The following is a 19,223-nucleotide window of genomic DNA, read 5'->3' on the forward strand; positions in this document are numbered from 1 at the left end:
GGCTAACACAGTGAAACCCTGTCTCTACTAAAAATACAAAAAATTAGCTGGGTGTGGTGGTGTATGCCTGTAGTCCCAGCTACTCGGGAGGCTGAAGCAGGAGAATGGCATGAACCTGGGAGGCGCAAGTGGCAGTGAGCCAAGATCATGCCACCGCACCCCAGCCTGGGCGACAGAGCGAGACTCCATCTCAAAAAAAAAACCTCTCTGATCTCCATACTACATTTTGTGGAGAACAATGTATAAGCCTCCAAAGGAAGCCTTCTGCCCAAATTTTTATCCAAGATCAAACTGAACTCTTGGAAAAGCAGTATCTGCTAAAGGCACTTATAATTTCTCATATTTGATATCCAAATTATCCATCTTATAAAAAGTCTCCAGTTGTGGGATATATGACAATAGATCAGGAAGTATGGCAACAAGAAGCTCTTTTACTTCCTCAGCCATAATTCAACGAAGACATAAAGAACAAAAGATACTTTTGAAATTGATTTTTTTTTTCATTTAATGAAGATAGAGTTTTAAGTAGTGTGTCATGGGGTTGTCTGTCTGTCTCTCTGTGTTATTTGGAAGTCACATAAATTTTCTGCAGGCAGGAGGATTTAATCATGAAGTAAACAGAAGTAATCAGACAAAGCCCATTTATTCTGTTGTCTTCATGATCAATTTAGATCCTCCAGCTTCCTAATAAATTGCTTGGCAGTCAGTCCAAATTAACCAAAGACATACATCTATTTGACCTTGTATATAGACAAGAAATTAGCCATGAGGCCATTCCAAGGGATAAGTTGAAATTCAAAGTTTAAATACTCTTGAATTTAAGCCCTTTTGTATTGACATGAATATCTTATAAAATCTTTCTCCCTGCAAAAATCCTCATAAATGGGAGCAGTGTTACTTTTTTAAATTAAGACGGTCTTTTTCTGCTTCTACTTGACTAAAGATTTTGCAAATAGCAGTGTACATGATTTTAAAATAGAAAAAAAAGTATTTGAAAAGTTATATTTTATTAAGTTCCTAGCTAGGTGCAAAATTTTTTTCTCCGAAATTCATGATTTAAATTATTCAGGTTTTGGTTTGCTGAAATGCAGTCTTTTTTTAGGAAACAAAAAGCAAGCCATACTTATGTAAGATTCAAGTGCTTCATAAAACCACCACGTTAGTAATACTTGTTTTTGAAATGTTGTCTTTGGAAAGGTGGCATCTCTTTTCTCCCAGCCTCCTTAATTAGCATTCCTCATATGCAACATCTCACTAAGAGACACTACAGCTAAGGAGCTAAGAATGCTGCAAGGATTTTTACCTCTGCTCATAATTTTCCCACAGGGAGCCTTCAACACATTCTGTCCATGTTCGTGAAATAGAAAAATCATTTTTTTATAAACTTTGATGCGAGTTAAGACTAAATCTGAATTAAAAAAAAGAAATGCTGGGAAAAACACTTTCATCTCAAAGAATTAAAATACGGGATTTCAACATTTAAGGCATTTGACCTGAAATAATGTTAATAAATTCTTTTAAAAGTTGAGATTAGAAGAATTCTATGGCAAACAATCACTTTTCTTTTCTTGAGGGTGAACTTTGGCCTTTAAAAAATTCTTCATGAAAAATCACAAATCAGGCCAGGCACAGTGGCTCATGCCTGTAATCCCAGCATTTGGGGAGGCCAAGGTGAGCGGATCACTTGAAGTCAGGAGTTTGAGACCAGCCTGGCCAACATGGTGAAACCCTGTCTCTACTAAAAACACAAAAATTAGGCCAGGCGCGGTGGCTCACGCCTGTAATCCCAGCAATTTGGGAGGCCGAGGAGGTTGTTTCATGAGGTCAGGAGTTCGAGACCAGCCTGGCCAACATGGTGAAACCCTGTCTCTACTAAAAATACAAAAATTAGCCGGGCATGGTGGCAGGTGCCTATAATCCCAGCTACTTGGGAAGCTGAGGGAGGAGAATCATTTAAACCTAGGAGGCGGAGGTGCAATGTGCCGAGATAGCGCCATTGCATTCCATCCTGGGCAACAGGGCGAGACTCCATCTCAAAAAAAAAAACACAAAAATTAACCCAGGTATGGTGGCAATCACCTATAATTCCAGCTACTCTGGAGACTGAGGTAGGAGAATTGCTTGAACCTGAGAGGAGAAGGTTGCAGTGAGCTGAGACTGTGCCACTGTACTTCCAGCCTGGGTGACAGAGCAAGACTCCATATCAAAAAAAAAAAAAATCACAAGTTACTTGAATCTCATGAAATTTGAACCAGGGATTTCAGGGAGATTTAATTTAAGCGTGGGTGGAAAAAACTTTGATGTGATCAGTGTGATAGTAACACTGTAGCATTTTCATCATTTATTACACATTTCATAGATATCAAGGGCCCACTATGTGAATAGTATTATATTTATTAATTAATGACATGCCACACACTGTCATCATTCTAGGGCAATATAAGAATAAGAATAAATTACCAATGTTTTTATCATATGTTGTTATTCTCTCCAGCTTAATTTGACAATTTTCTTGAAATGAAAAATTAATAATTCCTCACTGTGTGTGAATGACATGTGTTGCTAATGAGTTCAGTGACAATTGGAGATTAAACTCTGTTTTCTAACAAACACTAAGTCATTGTTTATTGCTTGGTTTTCATTAGAGACTTGTAAATTACGATGAATTATATTAGCAAGTGGGGATATTACTTTTCTATTTGATAGTTCAGTATCTATTTCTTAGAAAGCATTGCTCTACTTTTCACTTTTTCATCTTGAGCTCATAATTTTGATCAACAAATTTGCAACCTGATACAAAATAAATACGTATTAAAAATTGACCCACCATATGATTCTTCAGTTCTGTTTCTGGGTATTTATCCAAAGGAATTTAAATCAGGATCTTAGCCAGGTGCAGTGGCTCAAGCCCATAATCCCAGCACTTTGAGAGGCTGAGGTGGGCGAATCACCTAAGGTCAGGAGTTTGAGACCAGCCTGGCCAACATGATGAAACCCCGTCTCTACTAAAAATACAAAAATTAGCCAGGCATGGTGGCGCATACCTGTAATCCCAGCTGCTCAGAAGGCTGAAGCAGGAGAATCGTTTGAACTCAGGAGGCAGAAGTTGCAGTGAGCCAAGATCTTTCCACTGCACTCCAGCCTGGGTGACAGAGCAAAACTCCATCTCAAAAAAAGAAAAATAAAAAAAAGAAAGGAAAATAAATTAGGATCTGGAGGAGATACCTGCACTCCCATGTTCATTGCAGCATTAGTCAAAATGTCCAAGACAAGGAAGCAATCTGTATGTCCATCATTAGATGACTAGATAAAGAAAATGTAGTATATACATACCATGGAATATTATTTAGCCATGAAAAAGAAGGAAATCCTGCCATTTGCAACAATATGGATGAACCTGAAGGACATTATGCTAAGTGAAATAAGCCAGGCACAGAAAGCAAATGCTGTATGATCTCACTTAAATATGGAATCTAATATAGCCAAACCCATAAAAGCAGACAGTAGGGTGGTGGTCACCAGGGCCTGGGACAGAAATGGAAAGGTGATGGTTAAACAAGACAAAATTTTAGTTACATAAGATAAATAAGTTCTAGAGATCTACTATAGCATAGTTCCAGTAACTTAACAATACTGTATTGTGTAATTAACATTTGCCAAAACAGGATATCTTGTGTTAAGTATTCTTATGACACATACACAAAAATGATGATGATAATAATAATAAAAGGAGCTGGAGGAAAATGTGGGAGCTGATGGATATGCTTATAGTCTCGATGGTGGTGATGGTTTGATGTGTATGTACTTATCCCTAAATTCATCAAATTGTATGCATTAAATATGTACAACTTTTTACATGTCAGTCATACTGGAATAAAGTGGCTTAAGAAAATAAAAACAAACAGACTTCATTTTTTCATACAATGTGCTAAGTAGATTTTTTTTAATGAATCAGGACTAGTTTGATACTGTCATTCCAAAGTTCTGTTGCCATTAATTGTTCTGTTGCTATTATTTGTTCAAAAGTAGTATTTTACTCAACTTGAAAGAGTGGAAGATGAGTAGATACTCACTAGATGGAGAAGAGGAAAAGGAGACATTCCAGAAAGAAAACACAGCTCATGTGGAAGTCCACTGATGTGTTCACATTTGAGCTTAAAACCTGAAAGAAGTGACCTTCTTTTTTGCAGAGTATGTGCTCTGGCCCCCAAAGCATCCTCCACCTCCAGAATCATCAGTTGTCTCTATATTTTTATAAAACAGCTTACAAAAGAGGTTTTCAGCTCATCTACTGCACAGGTCAACCTGGTCACTCATACCTGTTCCTTTCCTTGCCAGGATGGGATGACCAGCACCATCAGCAGCTAATGATTCTCCATTCTCCAGCTTTGTGAATCATGGCTGGCCTAGGCCAAGAGAAAGAGGGAGAGAAAATTACAAAGAGTTTGCACCTTCCCCCAAATGGATTCTTTTTTACAATAAAACTTTATTAACTGGAACTTTTGGATAGCTAATGTTGTCAGCCCTTGCTTTTAGTGCAGGAGGCAGTGACAACTAACTGCTACTAAGAATTCCTTTATTTAAAAGCTAAATCTTCCAGGATACTGCTGGAGCCAGTGGGCATTCCTCAGCCACCTTTTGCAGCAGCACTGTGAACCAGTGACAAATAGTCTTCACAGTCCATGACTCAGATGCAATGCAATATTCCAAATATCCAGGAAAGAATTAAAGACTGTCAATAAGCCACCCTTAGGCAGGAGAGAACAAAATATACATATATATGTGTGTGTGTGTGTGTATATATATATATATGTATGTGTGTGTGTATATATATGTATGTGTATATATGTATGTGTGTGTGTATATATGTGTGTGTGTATATATATGTATGTGTGTGTATATATATGTGTGTATGTATGTGTGTGTGTGTGTGTGTGTATGAAGAATTCTAGTAAGGACTCCAACAACAGAAAAAAAGTATCTTTTTAACCATAAGCTAAACTAATTAAATAATTGAATTAATTGAAAATTTCATACATTCTATATGCAGATCATTGTACTGAGGTTACTTAACACACCACCTCATTATCTAAAGGTAATTGAGGTTTTTGTCATGTAAATACGCAACGTTGAACCACTAATGCAGCCCTTGAAAGTTACCTTAGTTAAAAAAAAAAAAGAAAGTTTTGATTATCTGGGAATCATTACTGACTGACAGAGATTTTCAGATTGCCCTCGAATTTTCCAGTGCCTTTTCCAGGCTGGACTTTCTCTTCTGGCATTAAGGATTTGGAAATAATGGTGAACAAGAGAATAAAAATCGACAGAATCATTTCTGCACTAGGTATATTAATGGATAAACTTGAAAAGACTTAGAATAGACTGCAGAGTTCATATTATAATAATAAAGTACTAGTTGTTCATATAAGCAAGCACACAGCCTTAACATTTAATGAGTCTCTGGGAGAAAAATAATCAGTCACTTTTGAGCAGAAGGTAGGGGCCAGGCACTGTGCTAGGTCCGTCCATTAAAATTGTCTCACTTGAGCCACACAGCAACTCTGGGAGAGAAGTGGCAGCAAGATAGAATGAATCCAAAGTGCATGAATTTTGTAAGTCGAAACTGGATTCAAATCCTGATTTAGTCATCACTTTGACAAGTTCCTTAAATTCCTGAACCTCAATTAATGCATTTCTAAAATTAAGATTTGTAATTACCAGCCTTGTTAGGTTGAAATGGTAAGGTAAATGAGATCATTTCTTTGGTAAAATTATTCTAAATGGGTTCATTCCCTTCCCATCAGACACGTACTTTTGCATTCTTTCTGTTAAACACCTTCCTATGTTTAACTAAAAATTCAGCTGTTTCTTTGAACTGTGGCACAGCCATATCTTTCCCATCTTGAACTTGAACCGTTGATTTATTTTGGATCCTTAATGTAAGACATTGTATTTATCCCTGTTAAATTGCATCTTTTTCGTCTCAGGTTGGCCTTTTCAGCCCATTGAGAGAATGTTGAATTTTACATTTAGCCTATTATTATATTAAATATTTTTCACAGTTTTATGTCATTGAAAAATCTGATAAGTGTTCTTCTTATGTCTACTTTGATGCCATTAATAAGAATATTGAATAGAGCAGAACCCAGGGGCAGAGCCTGTGGCATTCAATCAGTGGTCCCCCAACAGGTTATGACAGAGCCATTCATCAAGCCTCTTGGCTGTAGATGTACAACCAGCTGTGAATCCACTTAATTTTTCTCTCATAGAGCCCACCATCTTAATGAAAGACTTCATCAAGTGCTTTATTGGAACCAAAGACACTGTATCTATGACATTCTCCTGGTCTGTCAACCTCATACTAATAACTCTGTCAAAAAAAAGAAAGTTAATAAAGTTTGGCAAAAACTGATTTTCAATGAGGCCAGCAAAGTTTGAGGAGTGGCTGATGATGCAGGGGTTGTTGCCAGGAAAAAGGGGCATGGCTGGCTGCTGAGCTCCTTCTGGGCAGGTTCCAGGGGAGGGCTCAGCCCTTCCAGTTCAGAAACTGGGCTTAATCAAAACACTGAAGTTAGAATTTTATGAAGCTCATTTTATATCAGGCACTGTGCTTAATGCATTGCATATGTCTCATTTAATCCTAACTATTATACTAAGAGGAGAATACTGTTTCTTAGCTCCATCATTTTATACAAGGTAGGTGACACTGAGAGAGGTTAAATAATTGACCAAAAGGCATATATATAGTAAATGCCAGTACCAACACTCACACTCAGGTCACCCTGACAGCAAGCCCCACTCTTAATCACTATGCCCTCTTGATCAGGTTCTGTGCCTCGGTGGTGTTGATTTAATTTAACTAAGGAGAGATCGGTGTATCAAGATGTCCAGTCTGTTAATACATGATGGGAAGGATTCTCTAACTGACTGAATGCTCCGTTCCCTGATCCCCCATCTTCAACACTTCCTCTTCTCATATCGGGGTACTCAGAACACTGATCCAGTGATTACTGCTTCCTGGTACATGTAGTATTGAAGGAAAGGGAATTTTGAGGGATGTTTCATTTAGATCAGTACAAAACCTAATAAAATAGCCCCTTGAGTAATCAGGGAGCTTACTGACATTAAGATTCAGTCTCCCTCCATGAAGCTATCAAAGCTAGACATTCTAATTCTTTTTTCCATAGTTTCATTGCTTCAATCTGCCCTCTACCCTTGCGTCTCCATCCTACCCTGGCACACCTTCTTTGTTTAGCTGGATTTCAGTATCACCAATTAAACTATAGTCACGCTGCCAGTCTATTTCATTGACTCTTCATGGACTAGAAAGTCATTCTGACTTCAATCACTTTGTTTGTCCTAGTCTGTTTTGTGTTGCTATAACAGAACATCTGAGACTGGGTGATTTATAAAGAAGAAAAGTTTTATTTAGTCCACAGTTCTGCAGGCTAGGAAGTTCAAGAAGCATGGTGCCAGCACCTGCTCAGCTTCTGGTGAGAATTTCTGCTGCTGTATTACAACATGGCTAAAGGTTAAAGGGGAAGCTGATGTGTGAAGAGGCAAAACCCACAGGATGTCCTGGCTTCTTAACAACCCACTCTTGCAGGAACTAATTCATCCCTGTGAGAACTAATCCGGTCTTGCCAGAGCAAGAACTCATTCACTCCTCAGAGAATGGCACAAATTATTTCAAGAAGGATTTGCCGCCTCATGACCCAGATACCTCCCATTAGGCCCCATCTGCCAACACTGACACTTTGGAGATCCAATTTCAAGCTGAGTTTTTCTCAGAGAAGACTCAAATCATAGCACTGTTGATGAGATTAATTTGGTGCTTAGAATGCAACCTTATTCTCTGGTTCTTGAGTGCCATCTCATGATCACCACCTGTTACCCATCCAGAGAGAACCCATGTTGGCTCCTAGTGATCACTCCACTCTTTTCAAACATCCATAAGCCATTTGTTGTAAGTATTTAGAAAGCATAAACATTTTTACCAAAGTGTTATGACTTGGAGGATTAAAACCCTCAAAAATGTACATACAGGCCGGGCGCAGTGGCTCACACCTGTAATCCCAGCAGCTTGGGAGGCCGAGGCAGGGGGATCACGAGGTCAGGAGATTGAGACCATCCTGGCTAACACAGTGAAACCCCGTCTCTACTGAAAATACAAAAAAGTAGCCGGGCGTGGTGGCGGGCGCCTGTAGTCCCAGCTACTCTGGAGGCTGAGGCAGGAGAATGGCATAAACCCAGGAGGCGGAGCTTGCAGTGAGCCGAGATCATGCCACTGCACTGCACTCCAGCCTGGGACACTGCAAGACTCCATCTCAAAAAAAAAAAAAAAAATGTACATACATAGGAAAGTCAGTACTAATTTACTGTATTGTACACTAATAACAAAGAATATGCTACAGATCCTATTAGCCTATAGTCAAATAGTAGTAGGCTCCTAGAACAAAGTTACCCTGCAGGTCACATTTTCCTTAAGGCACCCTGCAGTGTGTATGTTGCTCACTCTTCCATCCAGCTGATAAGTGATATATTCCAAGACAATAGAGATCTTCCTCTCGAGCAGCCTGGATTACAGCCTTCAGGAATGGCCTTTTTTATACAATACTGCATACTGAATGGATTCTCCCAGCATTATTTTTTTTTAAACAATTTCATTGCAATTTAATTACAGATCATGAAAATCACTCGTTTTAAGTATACAGTTAGATAAATTTCAGTAAGCCTATACATCCTATAAACGAACCTATAAAGCAGCCATCAACACAATCCCATTTTAGAACATTTCCATCACCCCAAAAAGTTCCTTTATGCTCATTTCAGTCAATCCCTGCTCCTATTCCTACTCCAGATAACCACTGATATGCTTTCTGTACATACAGTTTTATGCTTTCTAGAAACTCATGTAAATGGAATCCTACAACATTATATCATCTTGTGTGTGCAGCTTCTTTCACTTAGCATAATGTTTTTGAGATCTGTTGATGCTATAGCCTGTATTATATAGCCCATTCCTTTGTATCATTAGGCAGTATTTCGTTGCATGAATATACCATATTTTACTTATCCATTCACCAGTTGATTGGACATTTGGATTGTTTCTAATTTTTAGCTATTATGAATAATGTTGCTTAAACATTTATGTACAAATCTTTATGTGGGCATATGTATTCATTTTTAGCTAGGAGTAACTAGCTAGAGTCAACTTGCTGGGTTGTATGTTAGAAAACTGTGTCAAAACTTGAGAAACTGACAGTTTTCCCAAAAGTGCCTGTGCCATTTACAATCCTACTAGCAAGATGAGAGTTCCAGTTCCTCCACATCCTTACCATCCTAGGCAGGGTCATTGTTTTCTAATATTAGCCATTCTTATGGGTTTAAAGTGATTCCCAGCTCTACTCTGTGATGTGACTCTCCAGGAAATAAGGAAGGGGATAGTGGTGGGGCTGGGGACAATGGGAGAAAAGGGATGATAAGAAATCTCTCTCTCACTATTGTTACTCTTTTTTTTCTTCTTTTGAACTTGTCCTTGGGACTCAATCTCTTCTTTCCTTATAATACTTTTTTTAACCTTAACATCCTTTTTTGCCACCATACGTAGCTGAAATATGGTAAACATCCAGTTCTAAAGTGCAGTAGTAGCTGGCTAGGCTAAGTAAAATCTGTGGATGCATTTTTAAAACTTTAATTTAGCTAGTTTTAGGTAGATTTTTTACCTCCTCCCACATAAAACCCTTTTATCAGAGCTGCTGACAGAAACAGAATTGGCTGGATTGAATTCACTGCCTCTTTCACTATTCTGTCTGCTGATGGAGGGTGTTATATGTCATTAAAGTAGCTAAACATCAAGAAGAGGGGCAGAGCAGCAACAGAGCAGAAAAGACCGTTTATAATCCAAAAATGGAGTCACCAGGCCATCACTTACCTAGGATTGTCTCTTGAGACTCAATTTGTCTTAGAGCTTCTTTTACAAATATGGGTATATTCACCCATATTTGGGTATATTCATGTATGTTGCATGTTTCTGTTTATTTTATATGGACATATGTTAATGAATTTTGATAACCATAATTTCATTTACAATACTGAGAGCATCAGTCACACAATATAATTGATCATAAATTTTATGATCTCAAAAATCGAAAGGAAATAAAGTTGGAAAATACCCTCCTTAGCAGTAAATATCCTGCATGGTTAGCAAAATATAGCAAAACAGCAGTCTCTCTACTTCTTAAGATGCAGAGCATTTTTATGTATTCATAGTATTGCAGGGAGATTTGCACTTTTCAGATACTATTAGCACATCTTCACATCTCCAAGAATAACTTCAGATCTGGGATATTGCACATACTTCCCATTTTCTTTTGTAACAAATTTTTCCTTCAGTAACCCCAATGATTGGGTTATTGAGCAATATAAACCAAATTTCTCCTATAAAAACTTACCTGGCAGCAAGCTTTACTTAAAAGTAACTTTCAGGGAAATTAGTTGGGAACTGATTTATTGTTTTGTTTTGTGTATGTTTTTAATCTTCTGAAGCAATATTTATGTGAAAGTCAGAAAATTAGTACCTTCATCAAGAGGTAATTCAGAGAGCTTTACAAATAAACCTAAGATTCTCATTGATTACAAAAGAAGGCTTTGTACCTCCAGAGTCCTTAAATGTTCAGAGGCAATTATACCATTAAGGTCTCTCTTTTCATGCGAAGATGATCTCATTTCCTCATAGTTAGTATTTCCTGTTTAATGAGACAGACTATATTCAGAAAACACACATTCCTCCTTCCTCACTCTTTCTGACTATCCTTTGCTCTCTCTGGAGCTGTTTGACTTGGAACCTCTTTTCCTTTCCATAGGTTAGTACAGTTGTATTTCAGTGGCATCTGTCAAACAGTTATTTGCTGATTATTTAGTAGCAGTTGGTTTGGAAAGTAATAGTAGAAGGAAAAGGGAATTTGAAAACCGTAGTCAGAGGGAATTTTTTTAGATGAAGTGGCAGAGGTAAAGGGAAAGAGTTACAGATGGTGGGACGTAAGGAAATTTTGCATCACCCATGGCAAGACTCTGTGTAGGAATTAAGGTGCAAAAGCTCAGAAAGAATAGAAGACTCTTGAGAGTAGAAAGGGAAGGAAATAAGACATAGGTATTATTTTCCTTCCCCCTTTTTCTTTTAGAGACATCTCCCCTGCTTCATTTGTTGTCCACCTTGACAGGGGTTTGAGTTGAGATCTTAGAGATCACCTTTGAATTGTACTCATGGGCTAGATGCATTGAGGAACCCTGAGATGCAGTAACACCATATCTGACTTTCCAGCACCTATAGTCTAGTTGATCAGGTAAGACACATACACAAAGAGAGCTAGCTGTACCCACCAGAATGTATCATGTGTCAACAGCACAGGGCAGCCCACAGATACTAAAGAAATTCAGAGAAAGAAAGGTCGATGTAATCCAAGGTGAGCAAGCAAGGCTTTAGGTGGATCTCAATTTCATCCTTGTGAGATACTAATGAAAATCCAGGCAGAGACACTCTGGAATATGCACAAGTGTGTATACGTGGCGCAAAGAAATAACAGGAGAGAAGGTTGGAGAAGTGGAAGGCATGATTCTGGATCTAAAATCTACCCAGAGATATCCATAATGGCACATTTAAATATCAAAGATAATATCCAAATATTGTTGATAGGGTAAGAAAGTTTTAAGTTTCTGTGATACTTAAAACAGAAATGATACCTTAGTTTAGTACCTTAGTTCTGTGCTTTATAATTCCAGATAAGCTTCCTAGTTATTCTCATTCAATCCACAGAAACCCCTTTTAGGCTGGGAAGACTATGTAGACGTATATATTTAGACGGATGGATGGATGATAGATACATATATACATACATACATGCATAGATACATAGATGCCTACATACATACACACAAATATATACACACGTATGTTCACATAGTTTTAATATTTTTTTACCACCTGGATTGAGAGCCCTGGAGGACTCGATATTTTTTCTTCTTTGTGGCTCACAAATTGCATAACATGGTGGTTATATGTGAAAGACATCCAATAAATATTTGCTGAATAAGACTATTATTCTCACCTTTATATTACAACTCAAAGACATTAAAGATTACTTAGCTAGAAGAAGAGTAAGAGAAGAGCCAAGTGTCATGACTTTCTGCTCCTAAGGTCTTTCTGTTCACCATCCCATGCTAGACATGGATTATTGCAGTCCAAGAAATAAGAAAGAAAAATGTCATGGTCAAAAATTGTATGCAAGTTCAAGTGAAGATTTCTGAGATTGCAGGAATCTGAAATGGAATTATACACAGGCACTTTTGCCTTGATGATTTCAGGTGGAAAGTGTTTAGAAATTGTTCTCAGGCGGTGGGGGGGGGTGGATCTTTGACAATTATTTGCAATTTTAGTTCTGCAGATGAGAACAAAGCAGATCAACTTCTGCCACAACTTCCATTCTTGGCATTTAGGAACACCAGAACCGCTCAGAACACTTGCAGTTTTATTAGAAGAGGCTACTCTGAAGCCAGGTGAGCTCTATAGACTTGTATAGGAGCTGTTCTCTTTAGTTGGCAAGTATCTAGAAAGGAAAGGGGAAATAATCTACCCCCTAAAATGGGAGTGAGTTCCAAACGCAGGATGAACTCCCTCCCTCAATCAAAATCTAGGAATGAAAAGGATGCAGTCTCCCGGTGGTGAGAACTAGAATCGCTTGTGTGCCCAGCATCGCTGCATGTGTACTCTCTGAAGAATTCCAGCTATATGTGCTATTTCACATCTGTTAGCTAACTCTGAACTCCAAAAACATAACAAATGCAAAATATGACACTGAGGAACATTATGTGGGCTTGTGATTTTCCCAGGAGGAATTGGTCCAGCCGGCAATAAATGGATTGAGATTTCATGCAGAACATGAAAACAGACTGTTGCTACATGACTTTTCTGCATGACTTGTGTGATTCTTGCAGTCTTCTTTAGTGTTTTCCATGCTGTGTCTATATAAACATGGCAGTGAGAATGGAAATTGTAGGATGATAGAATTATTTGTGCATGTGGAATGTTTGCTATCCAGAAAGAAGCACAAACCAAAATTTTCAACGGTAGGGGAAATGTTTAATGAATTATGACATACTTTTCTGAAACAATAATGTGATAATATGGAGTTAGTTAAAATGTCTACTGAGAGTTGTGTATGTAGAAAAGTTCTCTAGCTTTAAAGAACTGAAAAAAAAGGCGAAAATGGTACTTACGATATGACCACCACAAAACATAATCATGGGAGAAAAAAATGAAAGGAAATATATCTATTTAGACATAGTTTGTGGATTACTTGTTCTCTTACTTGTTTTTCTGTATTTTATAAAGTATCTAAAATGAGAAAGCAGTATAGCTATTATAATCAAAATGTTATTTAATTTTGTTAAAATAGATAAAGAAAACTGCTTCATTTACATCATGTTTAAATTAAACATGTTAAATTTAATGTGATATAAATGTAAACATGTTTAATTTTATATCACATTAAATTTTAAAAGAAAAAAGAAGTTTAAGTACATTGACTTTCAGTTTTGCTATGACATATATTCTGAAGTAAGCTATTCCGTATGAGGGTCATATCATGATACTGTCCGGCAGAATTCCCACAGCCAAACCCAGAAACATAAACAGCAGTGATGTGATATTATAGGACTGTCATCCAGCATGGTTATTCTTCTGTTGCTGGGATTCACAGTGAGGTTTCTGGAATTATCCTATTTAAGTGATACTGGAGAAAATTCCTGGAGGTGGCTACTGTTGTGATGAACGGATGCCCACCTGTGGCTGACTCCTGTTGTTTCAACAATATTCCTTGCCTTTGACCCACATTCCTCTTAACAATAGTTGTAATAAAAACCATTAAGAACACATGCAAGAACTTTTATTTCTTTTTCTTTTTCTTTTTCTTTTTTTCTGAGACAGAGTCTTGCTCCATCGCCCAGGCTGGAGCACAGTGGTGCAATCTCAGCTCACTGCAACCTCCACCTCCTGGGTTCAAGTGATTCTCCTGCCTCTGCCTCCCGAATAGCTGGGACTACAGACATGTAACACCATGCCCTGCTAATTTTTTTTCGTATTTTTAATAGAGATGGGGTTTCACTGTGTTAGCCAGGATGGTCTCGATCTCCTGACCTTGTGATCCAGCCATCTCAGCCTCCCAAAGTGCTGGGATTACAGGCATGAGCCGCCACACCTGGCCAACTTTTATTTCTTATCTGTTGAACTCAGCAGTTGGAGCCACATTCTTATGCTCATGTGTATAATAATTTTGTCTTAGTTAATGTGTGATAACATAGTTATTTGTGCCTGATCTCTCCGATATTGTAAGCTCTGTTCATGGACTTTCCCCTTTGAAGCCTCCAAATAATTGGTAGCAGAAATTCAATATTGTTTTTGAGTTGAACTGAATTGCTTCAATATCTTAGGATAACTAAATATCCAATATATTACCATTATTTTGTGTTTTACTCCCATTATGTTCTTTGTCTGAACAGTTAACTTTAACCCAAGCAGTAATGAAAACACAGAATTCTTCTCTACTGCAGTAACCATTACTCTGGTTTTTTTGAAAACTAAAGTTTTCACACTGGTTATCACCCATGATGCCTGGGGTTGTAGGATTCCACTACCTCAGGAACCCCATCTGCTTGCAAAGACAGTCTGCTATTAAGCTGTTCTCACTCAAAGCAAACCCAACAGCCTTCAGACTTGACTTTTCCATAATGACTATCTTTCTTCGGAATATTCTCTGTTATTGTTTTGCCAATTAGATTTATTATTGTCAACTTGGACATTTTGAAGCCAACTGTCACCCTGTCTACCACTCCACAGTGAGCCTGCTCAGATTGAATCTTGGATGATGAGGGTTTCCCGTCCTTGGTCTATATATGTATTTCACAGGGAAGACTGTGAGTTACCTGCCCTTGTAGCCTGTAGCTTTAACAATGCTATAAGCCTTATTAAAAAGTGAATTATTTTAATGTTTTCAGATGCTCAAAGCCCTATGTAAATGCTTTAAACATGATAACTCAAAGTAAGAAGCAACGTCTTAAGCCGCATGATGACATAACCAACAGTGTAACTAAAGGTCAAAAGGTGTAGAGGTTAACAGCAAGAAGAAGAGCAAGGAGAGTGGTGAAGGGCAGGTTAAGAATCAGGTGCACATCCTAGCCATGTGCCTCTTAGCGGTGTGACCTTGGGGAAGTTCCTTAGCATTTCATAATCTCAGATTTTGCATGTCTAAAATCAGAATGGTTTTATTGTATGCTATTGTAAGGATTACAAGAGATATTTATATACGTGTATAACCACTTGGTACAGTTTCTACACAACTAGAACATAGAAGTAGAGTATAGAAAATGTTCAATAAATGGAAGTTACCATCAGTATCCTCAGTGATGGGAGCTCATTTCTAATAAAAAGAAGAGTTATCCAGGTGATCTTGATAGTATTAACTATCCTGTGTTAATTTGTTTCCTATCTATGTACCCATCCGTCCATCCATTCATCAATCCACCCTCATCTGGGTAGCTCTATGGAGGAGACAGCAATGAAGATTCAGTGCAAAGGATTGCCTCAGCTTACCTCCTATTGAAGATTAAGCAATGTGGATGAGAGTTGGGTCTGGCCTCAGACTGGTAGCTAGAAATCAGCCACGTTCCTACTAGGATAAGTTACTTCATTGAGGGCTTTCCCAAAGTTAGCCACATCTCTTCATCCAAAGCTCCAGTGTATTTCTTTAACATGATTGACTTTATGACAATGACCAAGTCCTTGTTCTTCTGGGCCAGGATTCCTGTGCACCCTCAGAACCCATTCACTAGAATAAGCACACTGTGAAAGTTGCGACTTCTATGTGTCAGGCACTATGCTGATTATTCTCACAATTTACTCTTCATCTTCCCAGCAACATTTGAAATTGTCATTAACTTCTTCACTTTATATGTGAGAAAACCTGAGATCAGAGGAGTCAAGTAACCTGCCCAAAATTAAGTTGCGGGAGAGTAAACCAAAAGCAATAGTGGAGATTACGTCAGCTCAATTGTACCACAGTTATATGTTATTTAATGTCAGTTTTGTAAATGATAATAATTAAATGAATGTCTTTATTATAAAGACATTTTTGGCCGGGCGCGGTGGCTCAAGCCTGTAATCCCAGCACTTTGGGAGGCCGAGACGGGTGGATCACGAGGTCAGGAGATCGAGACCATCCTGGCTAACACGGTGAAACCCCGTCTCTACTAAAAATACAAAAACTAGCTGGGCGAGGTGGCGGGCGCCTGTAGTCCCAGCTACTCGGGAGGCTGAGGCAGGAGAATGGCGTAAACCCGGGAGGCGGAGCTTGCAGTGAGATGAGATCCGGCCACTGCACTCCAGCCTGGGAGACAGAGCGAGACTCCGCCTCAAAAAAAAAAAAAAAAAAAAAAAAAAGACATTTTTAGCAGGACTCAGGGAAGGGGCAAGGTAGTACCATCAGCATGAGGAGAAAGATTTTGTGGGAGGAATTTGTATCCAATAGAAGCTTTTGGCAAAGTAATTGAGAATGAGAATAAAAGAGAATTAGAAAATATACTGTGTTTAGACTTGCAAAATACCTTTGGAAAGGTTATCGTATTTTTTCTGAGATGAAGCAATTATTTGATCTCGATGCTTTAAAAAAGAAACAATACAAGAATGTAAGGGCATTTTTATGGATTGTATAAACAATGCTGCCTGCAAGTAATCAGCAGTAGGGCCACACTTAATTAGCATATTTATAAATCATCTGAAAGGAATACATGCTGAAATTTCCAGATTTGCAAAAACCACTAAGCTCTTCCAGGTAGTGAAATGCCAAACTGGTTAATATAAATGCAGAAAGCTAACACAGGGCTGTGTGAGTGGGCAGAAGGATGCCAGATGGGCTTCTGCCTGGACAACTGTAAGATAAGGAATTTAGGGAAAAATAATTCAAATCATCCCTCCTAGATTAAAGGGCTTTGAACTACTAGCTATAACAAAATTAAGGGATTTTATAGTCAGTGTATACTTTTGTCCCTAGTTATTCCTACTGCAGCTAAAAGGCTAGCTAGAAATCACATGTGCTTAGGAAGGACATTTTAAAGGGGTATTGAAAGCAGAAAACAGTATCCTGCATAAATGTAAAGCCATGGTTCACTTATACCTGCAATATTGTGAGCCATTTTTTCAGCAAACCTTAAGCAGCTATAATAGGGTAGCAGAAAGTCCAGAGGATGTCAACTGAAATGATTTATGGAAAAGAGGAGCTGCTTTATGAAAACAAACTTACAAAGATTAGGATTCATCAGCCAGGGGAGATGAAGGTTTTATAAAATCATAGGGATGTGGTGCATGGGGACATTCACCTTGGCTAACATTTACCCTCCTCATCATCAACAGGCACGGGTCAGAGGGTGGCTGTCAAAGGAATAGGGCATAGTGTGAGTTTAAAATATACATCAGTTTAGGCCGAAAGGCCCATAAGTTAACCGACAAATAGGCAAATAAAAAGTCAAGGTAGATGAAATACTACACAGACATAAAAAAACTAAATCATGTCCTTTGCAGCAGCATGGATGCAGCTGAAGGCCATTACCCTTAAGTTAATTAACGCAGAAACAGAAAACCAAATATCACATGTTCGCACTTACAAGTGGGAGCTAAACATTGAGTACTCATGGGCATAAAGATGGCAACAGTGGACACTGGGGATGACAAAGGAGGGGAGGGAGGAAGGGGACAAGGGCTGAAAAACTACCTACTTGGGTATTATGCATATTACCTGGTGACGGGATCATTCATACCCCAGACCTTAGCATCACTCAGTGTGCCCATGTAACAAACCTGCACATATACCACCTACATCTAAAATAAAAGTTGAAATTTTAAAAAAATTCGAGGTAGCATGGGATGCCTGCCAAAGAAATGCTCTCCCCACCTTGTATCTTAAAACTTGAAAAGAGAAGAAAAAAATTTACACATGCGATAACGACTTTGGAAACTACTTACCCAACAAGATTATTATATCTTGGGACTACACATGGGTAGGGAAGAGGTAAACACATTTTTATGAATGGATTAAATATACAATATATTTTTAAGAAGTTGGTAATATTTGGAGAAATGCCCAAATTTTGTGATGTATACTTTGGAGTAAAACATGCTTTGGAATCAGGCAAATCTGATTCAAATCCCAGAGCCACCACATGCTGGCTTTTGGGTAGGTGACTTAACCACTCCGAACCACAGTTTCTTCATCTGTCAAGTGAGAACTCCTTCCAGATAGAGAAGTTGGGAAGATTGAAAGGGGTGTGCCCCTGGTAAAGCACCAGGAATGGGGCTGAGGATTGAGGTGCTGCAATTCTCGGTTCCCTTTGAGAGCTCTTCTACCATGTGCCCTTTGCAGCAAGGTCAGATTCAAAATACCATCCTGGGGAGGCTCTGAGTCTACCCCAATAGGCAGTCCTTCATTCTAACCGTATACTTATGCAAGATGACTCTAATTTTGCAGCTCTCTATTACCATGCATTCTTTCATATTCATTAATCCCTTATTTTTTTTTAGTCATCCTTTTATACTTTGGGGAAATAATAGTGATCAACATATGGCAGTGCCCTGCTCTCAGGGAGCTTACCTGGAGAGGGTGGAACAAAACACAAACACTAAGCCTGTAAAGAAAGTGCTTTCAGAGCATGATAAAATGAGGATCATCATGGAGTGCGTGTCAGGGGTTGAGGACATGGCTCCCTCAATAAGGAGGTGGGGGAAGACCTTTCTGAGGAGACAGCACAAGAACAGTGTCCAGAACCATGAGAATTCCCTGGTTATTTGAAAATCTCAGAGGGGAGAGGGAGCGTTCCAGGCAGGTGATTGAGCAGGGGTAGAGGCCCCAAGGTGAGAATTAATGTGGAGCTTCCAATACCTAGAGGAGGCTGGCGTGACTGCATATCCTGGATGGAGGGAAAGAGACAGAGGGCAGCCTGTCCCCATTATCCCGAAGCCAAGTCCGGACTCAGATTTTATCCTGTGAGTTTTCAGCTGCTTATGAGAAGAGCTGGCTTCTATTCTGGCAAGGTCTTGAGGCTGCTGCATTAGGAATGAGACTCTCAGGCAGCATGAGTAGAAGGAGAACCGTCCTCCCTTCTCTTTCTGCCCCTACAAC

The 19,223-nt window shown here is 38.7% G+C and overlaps 1 protein-coding gene across 21 annotated transcripts in view; it reads left to right on the forward strand.

The window, feature by feature from the left end:
- Positions 1-19,223, forward strand: part of ANKS1B (ankyrin repeat and sterile alpha motif domain containing 1B) — a 1,305,582-nt gene that overhangs the window by 1,185,395 nt on the left and 100,964 nt on the right. The window lies entirely within an intron of this gene.

Source organism: Trachypithecus francoisi, unplaced genomic scaffold (genome assembly GCF_009764315.1).
Source record: "Trachypithecus francoisi isolate TF-2019V2 unplaced genomic scaffold, Tfra_2.0 Lachesis_group11, whole genome shotgun sequence".
Lineage (NCBI taxonomy): Eukaryota > Metazoa > Chordata > Mammalia > Primates > Cercopithecidae > Trachypithecus > Trachypithecus francoisi.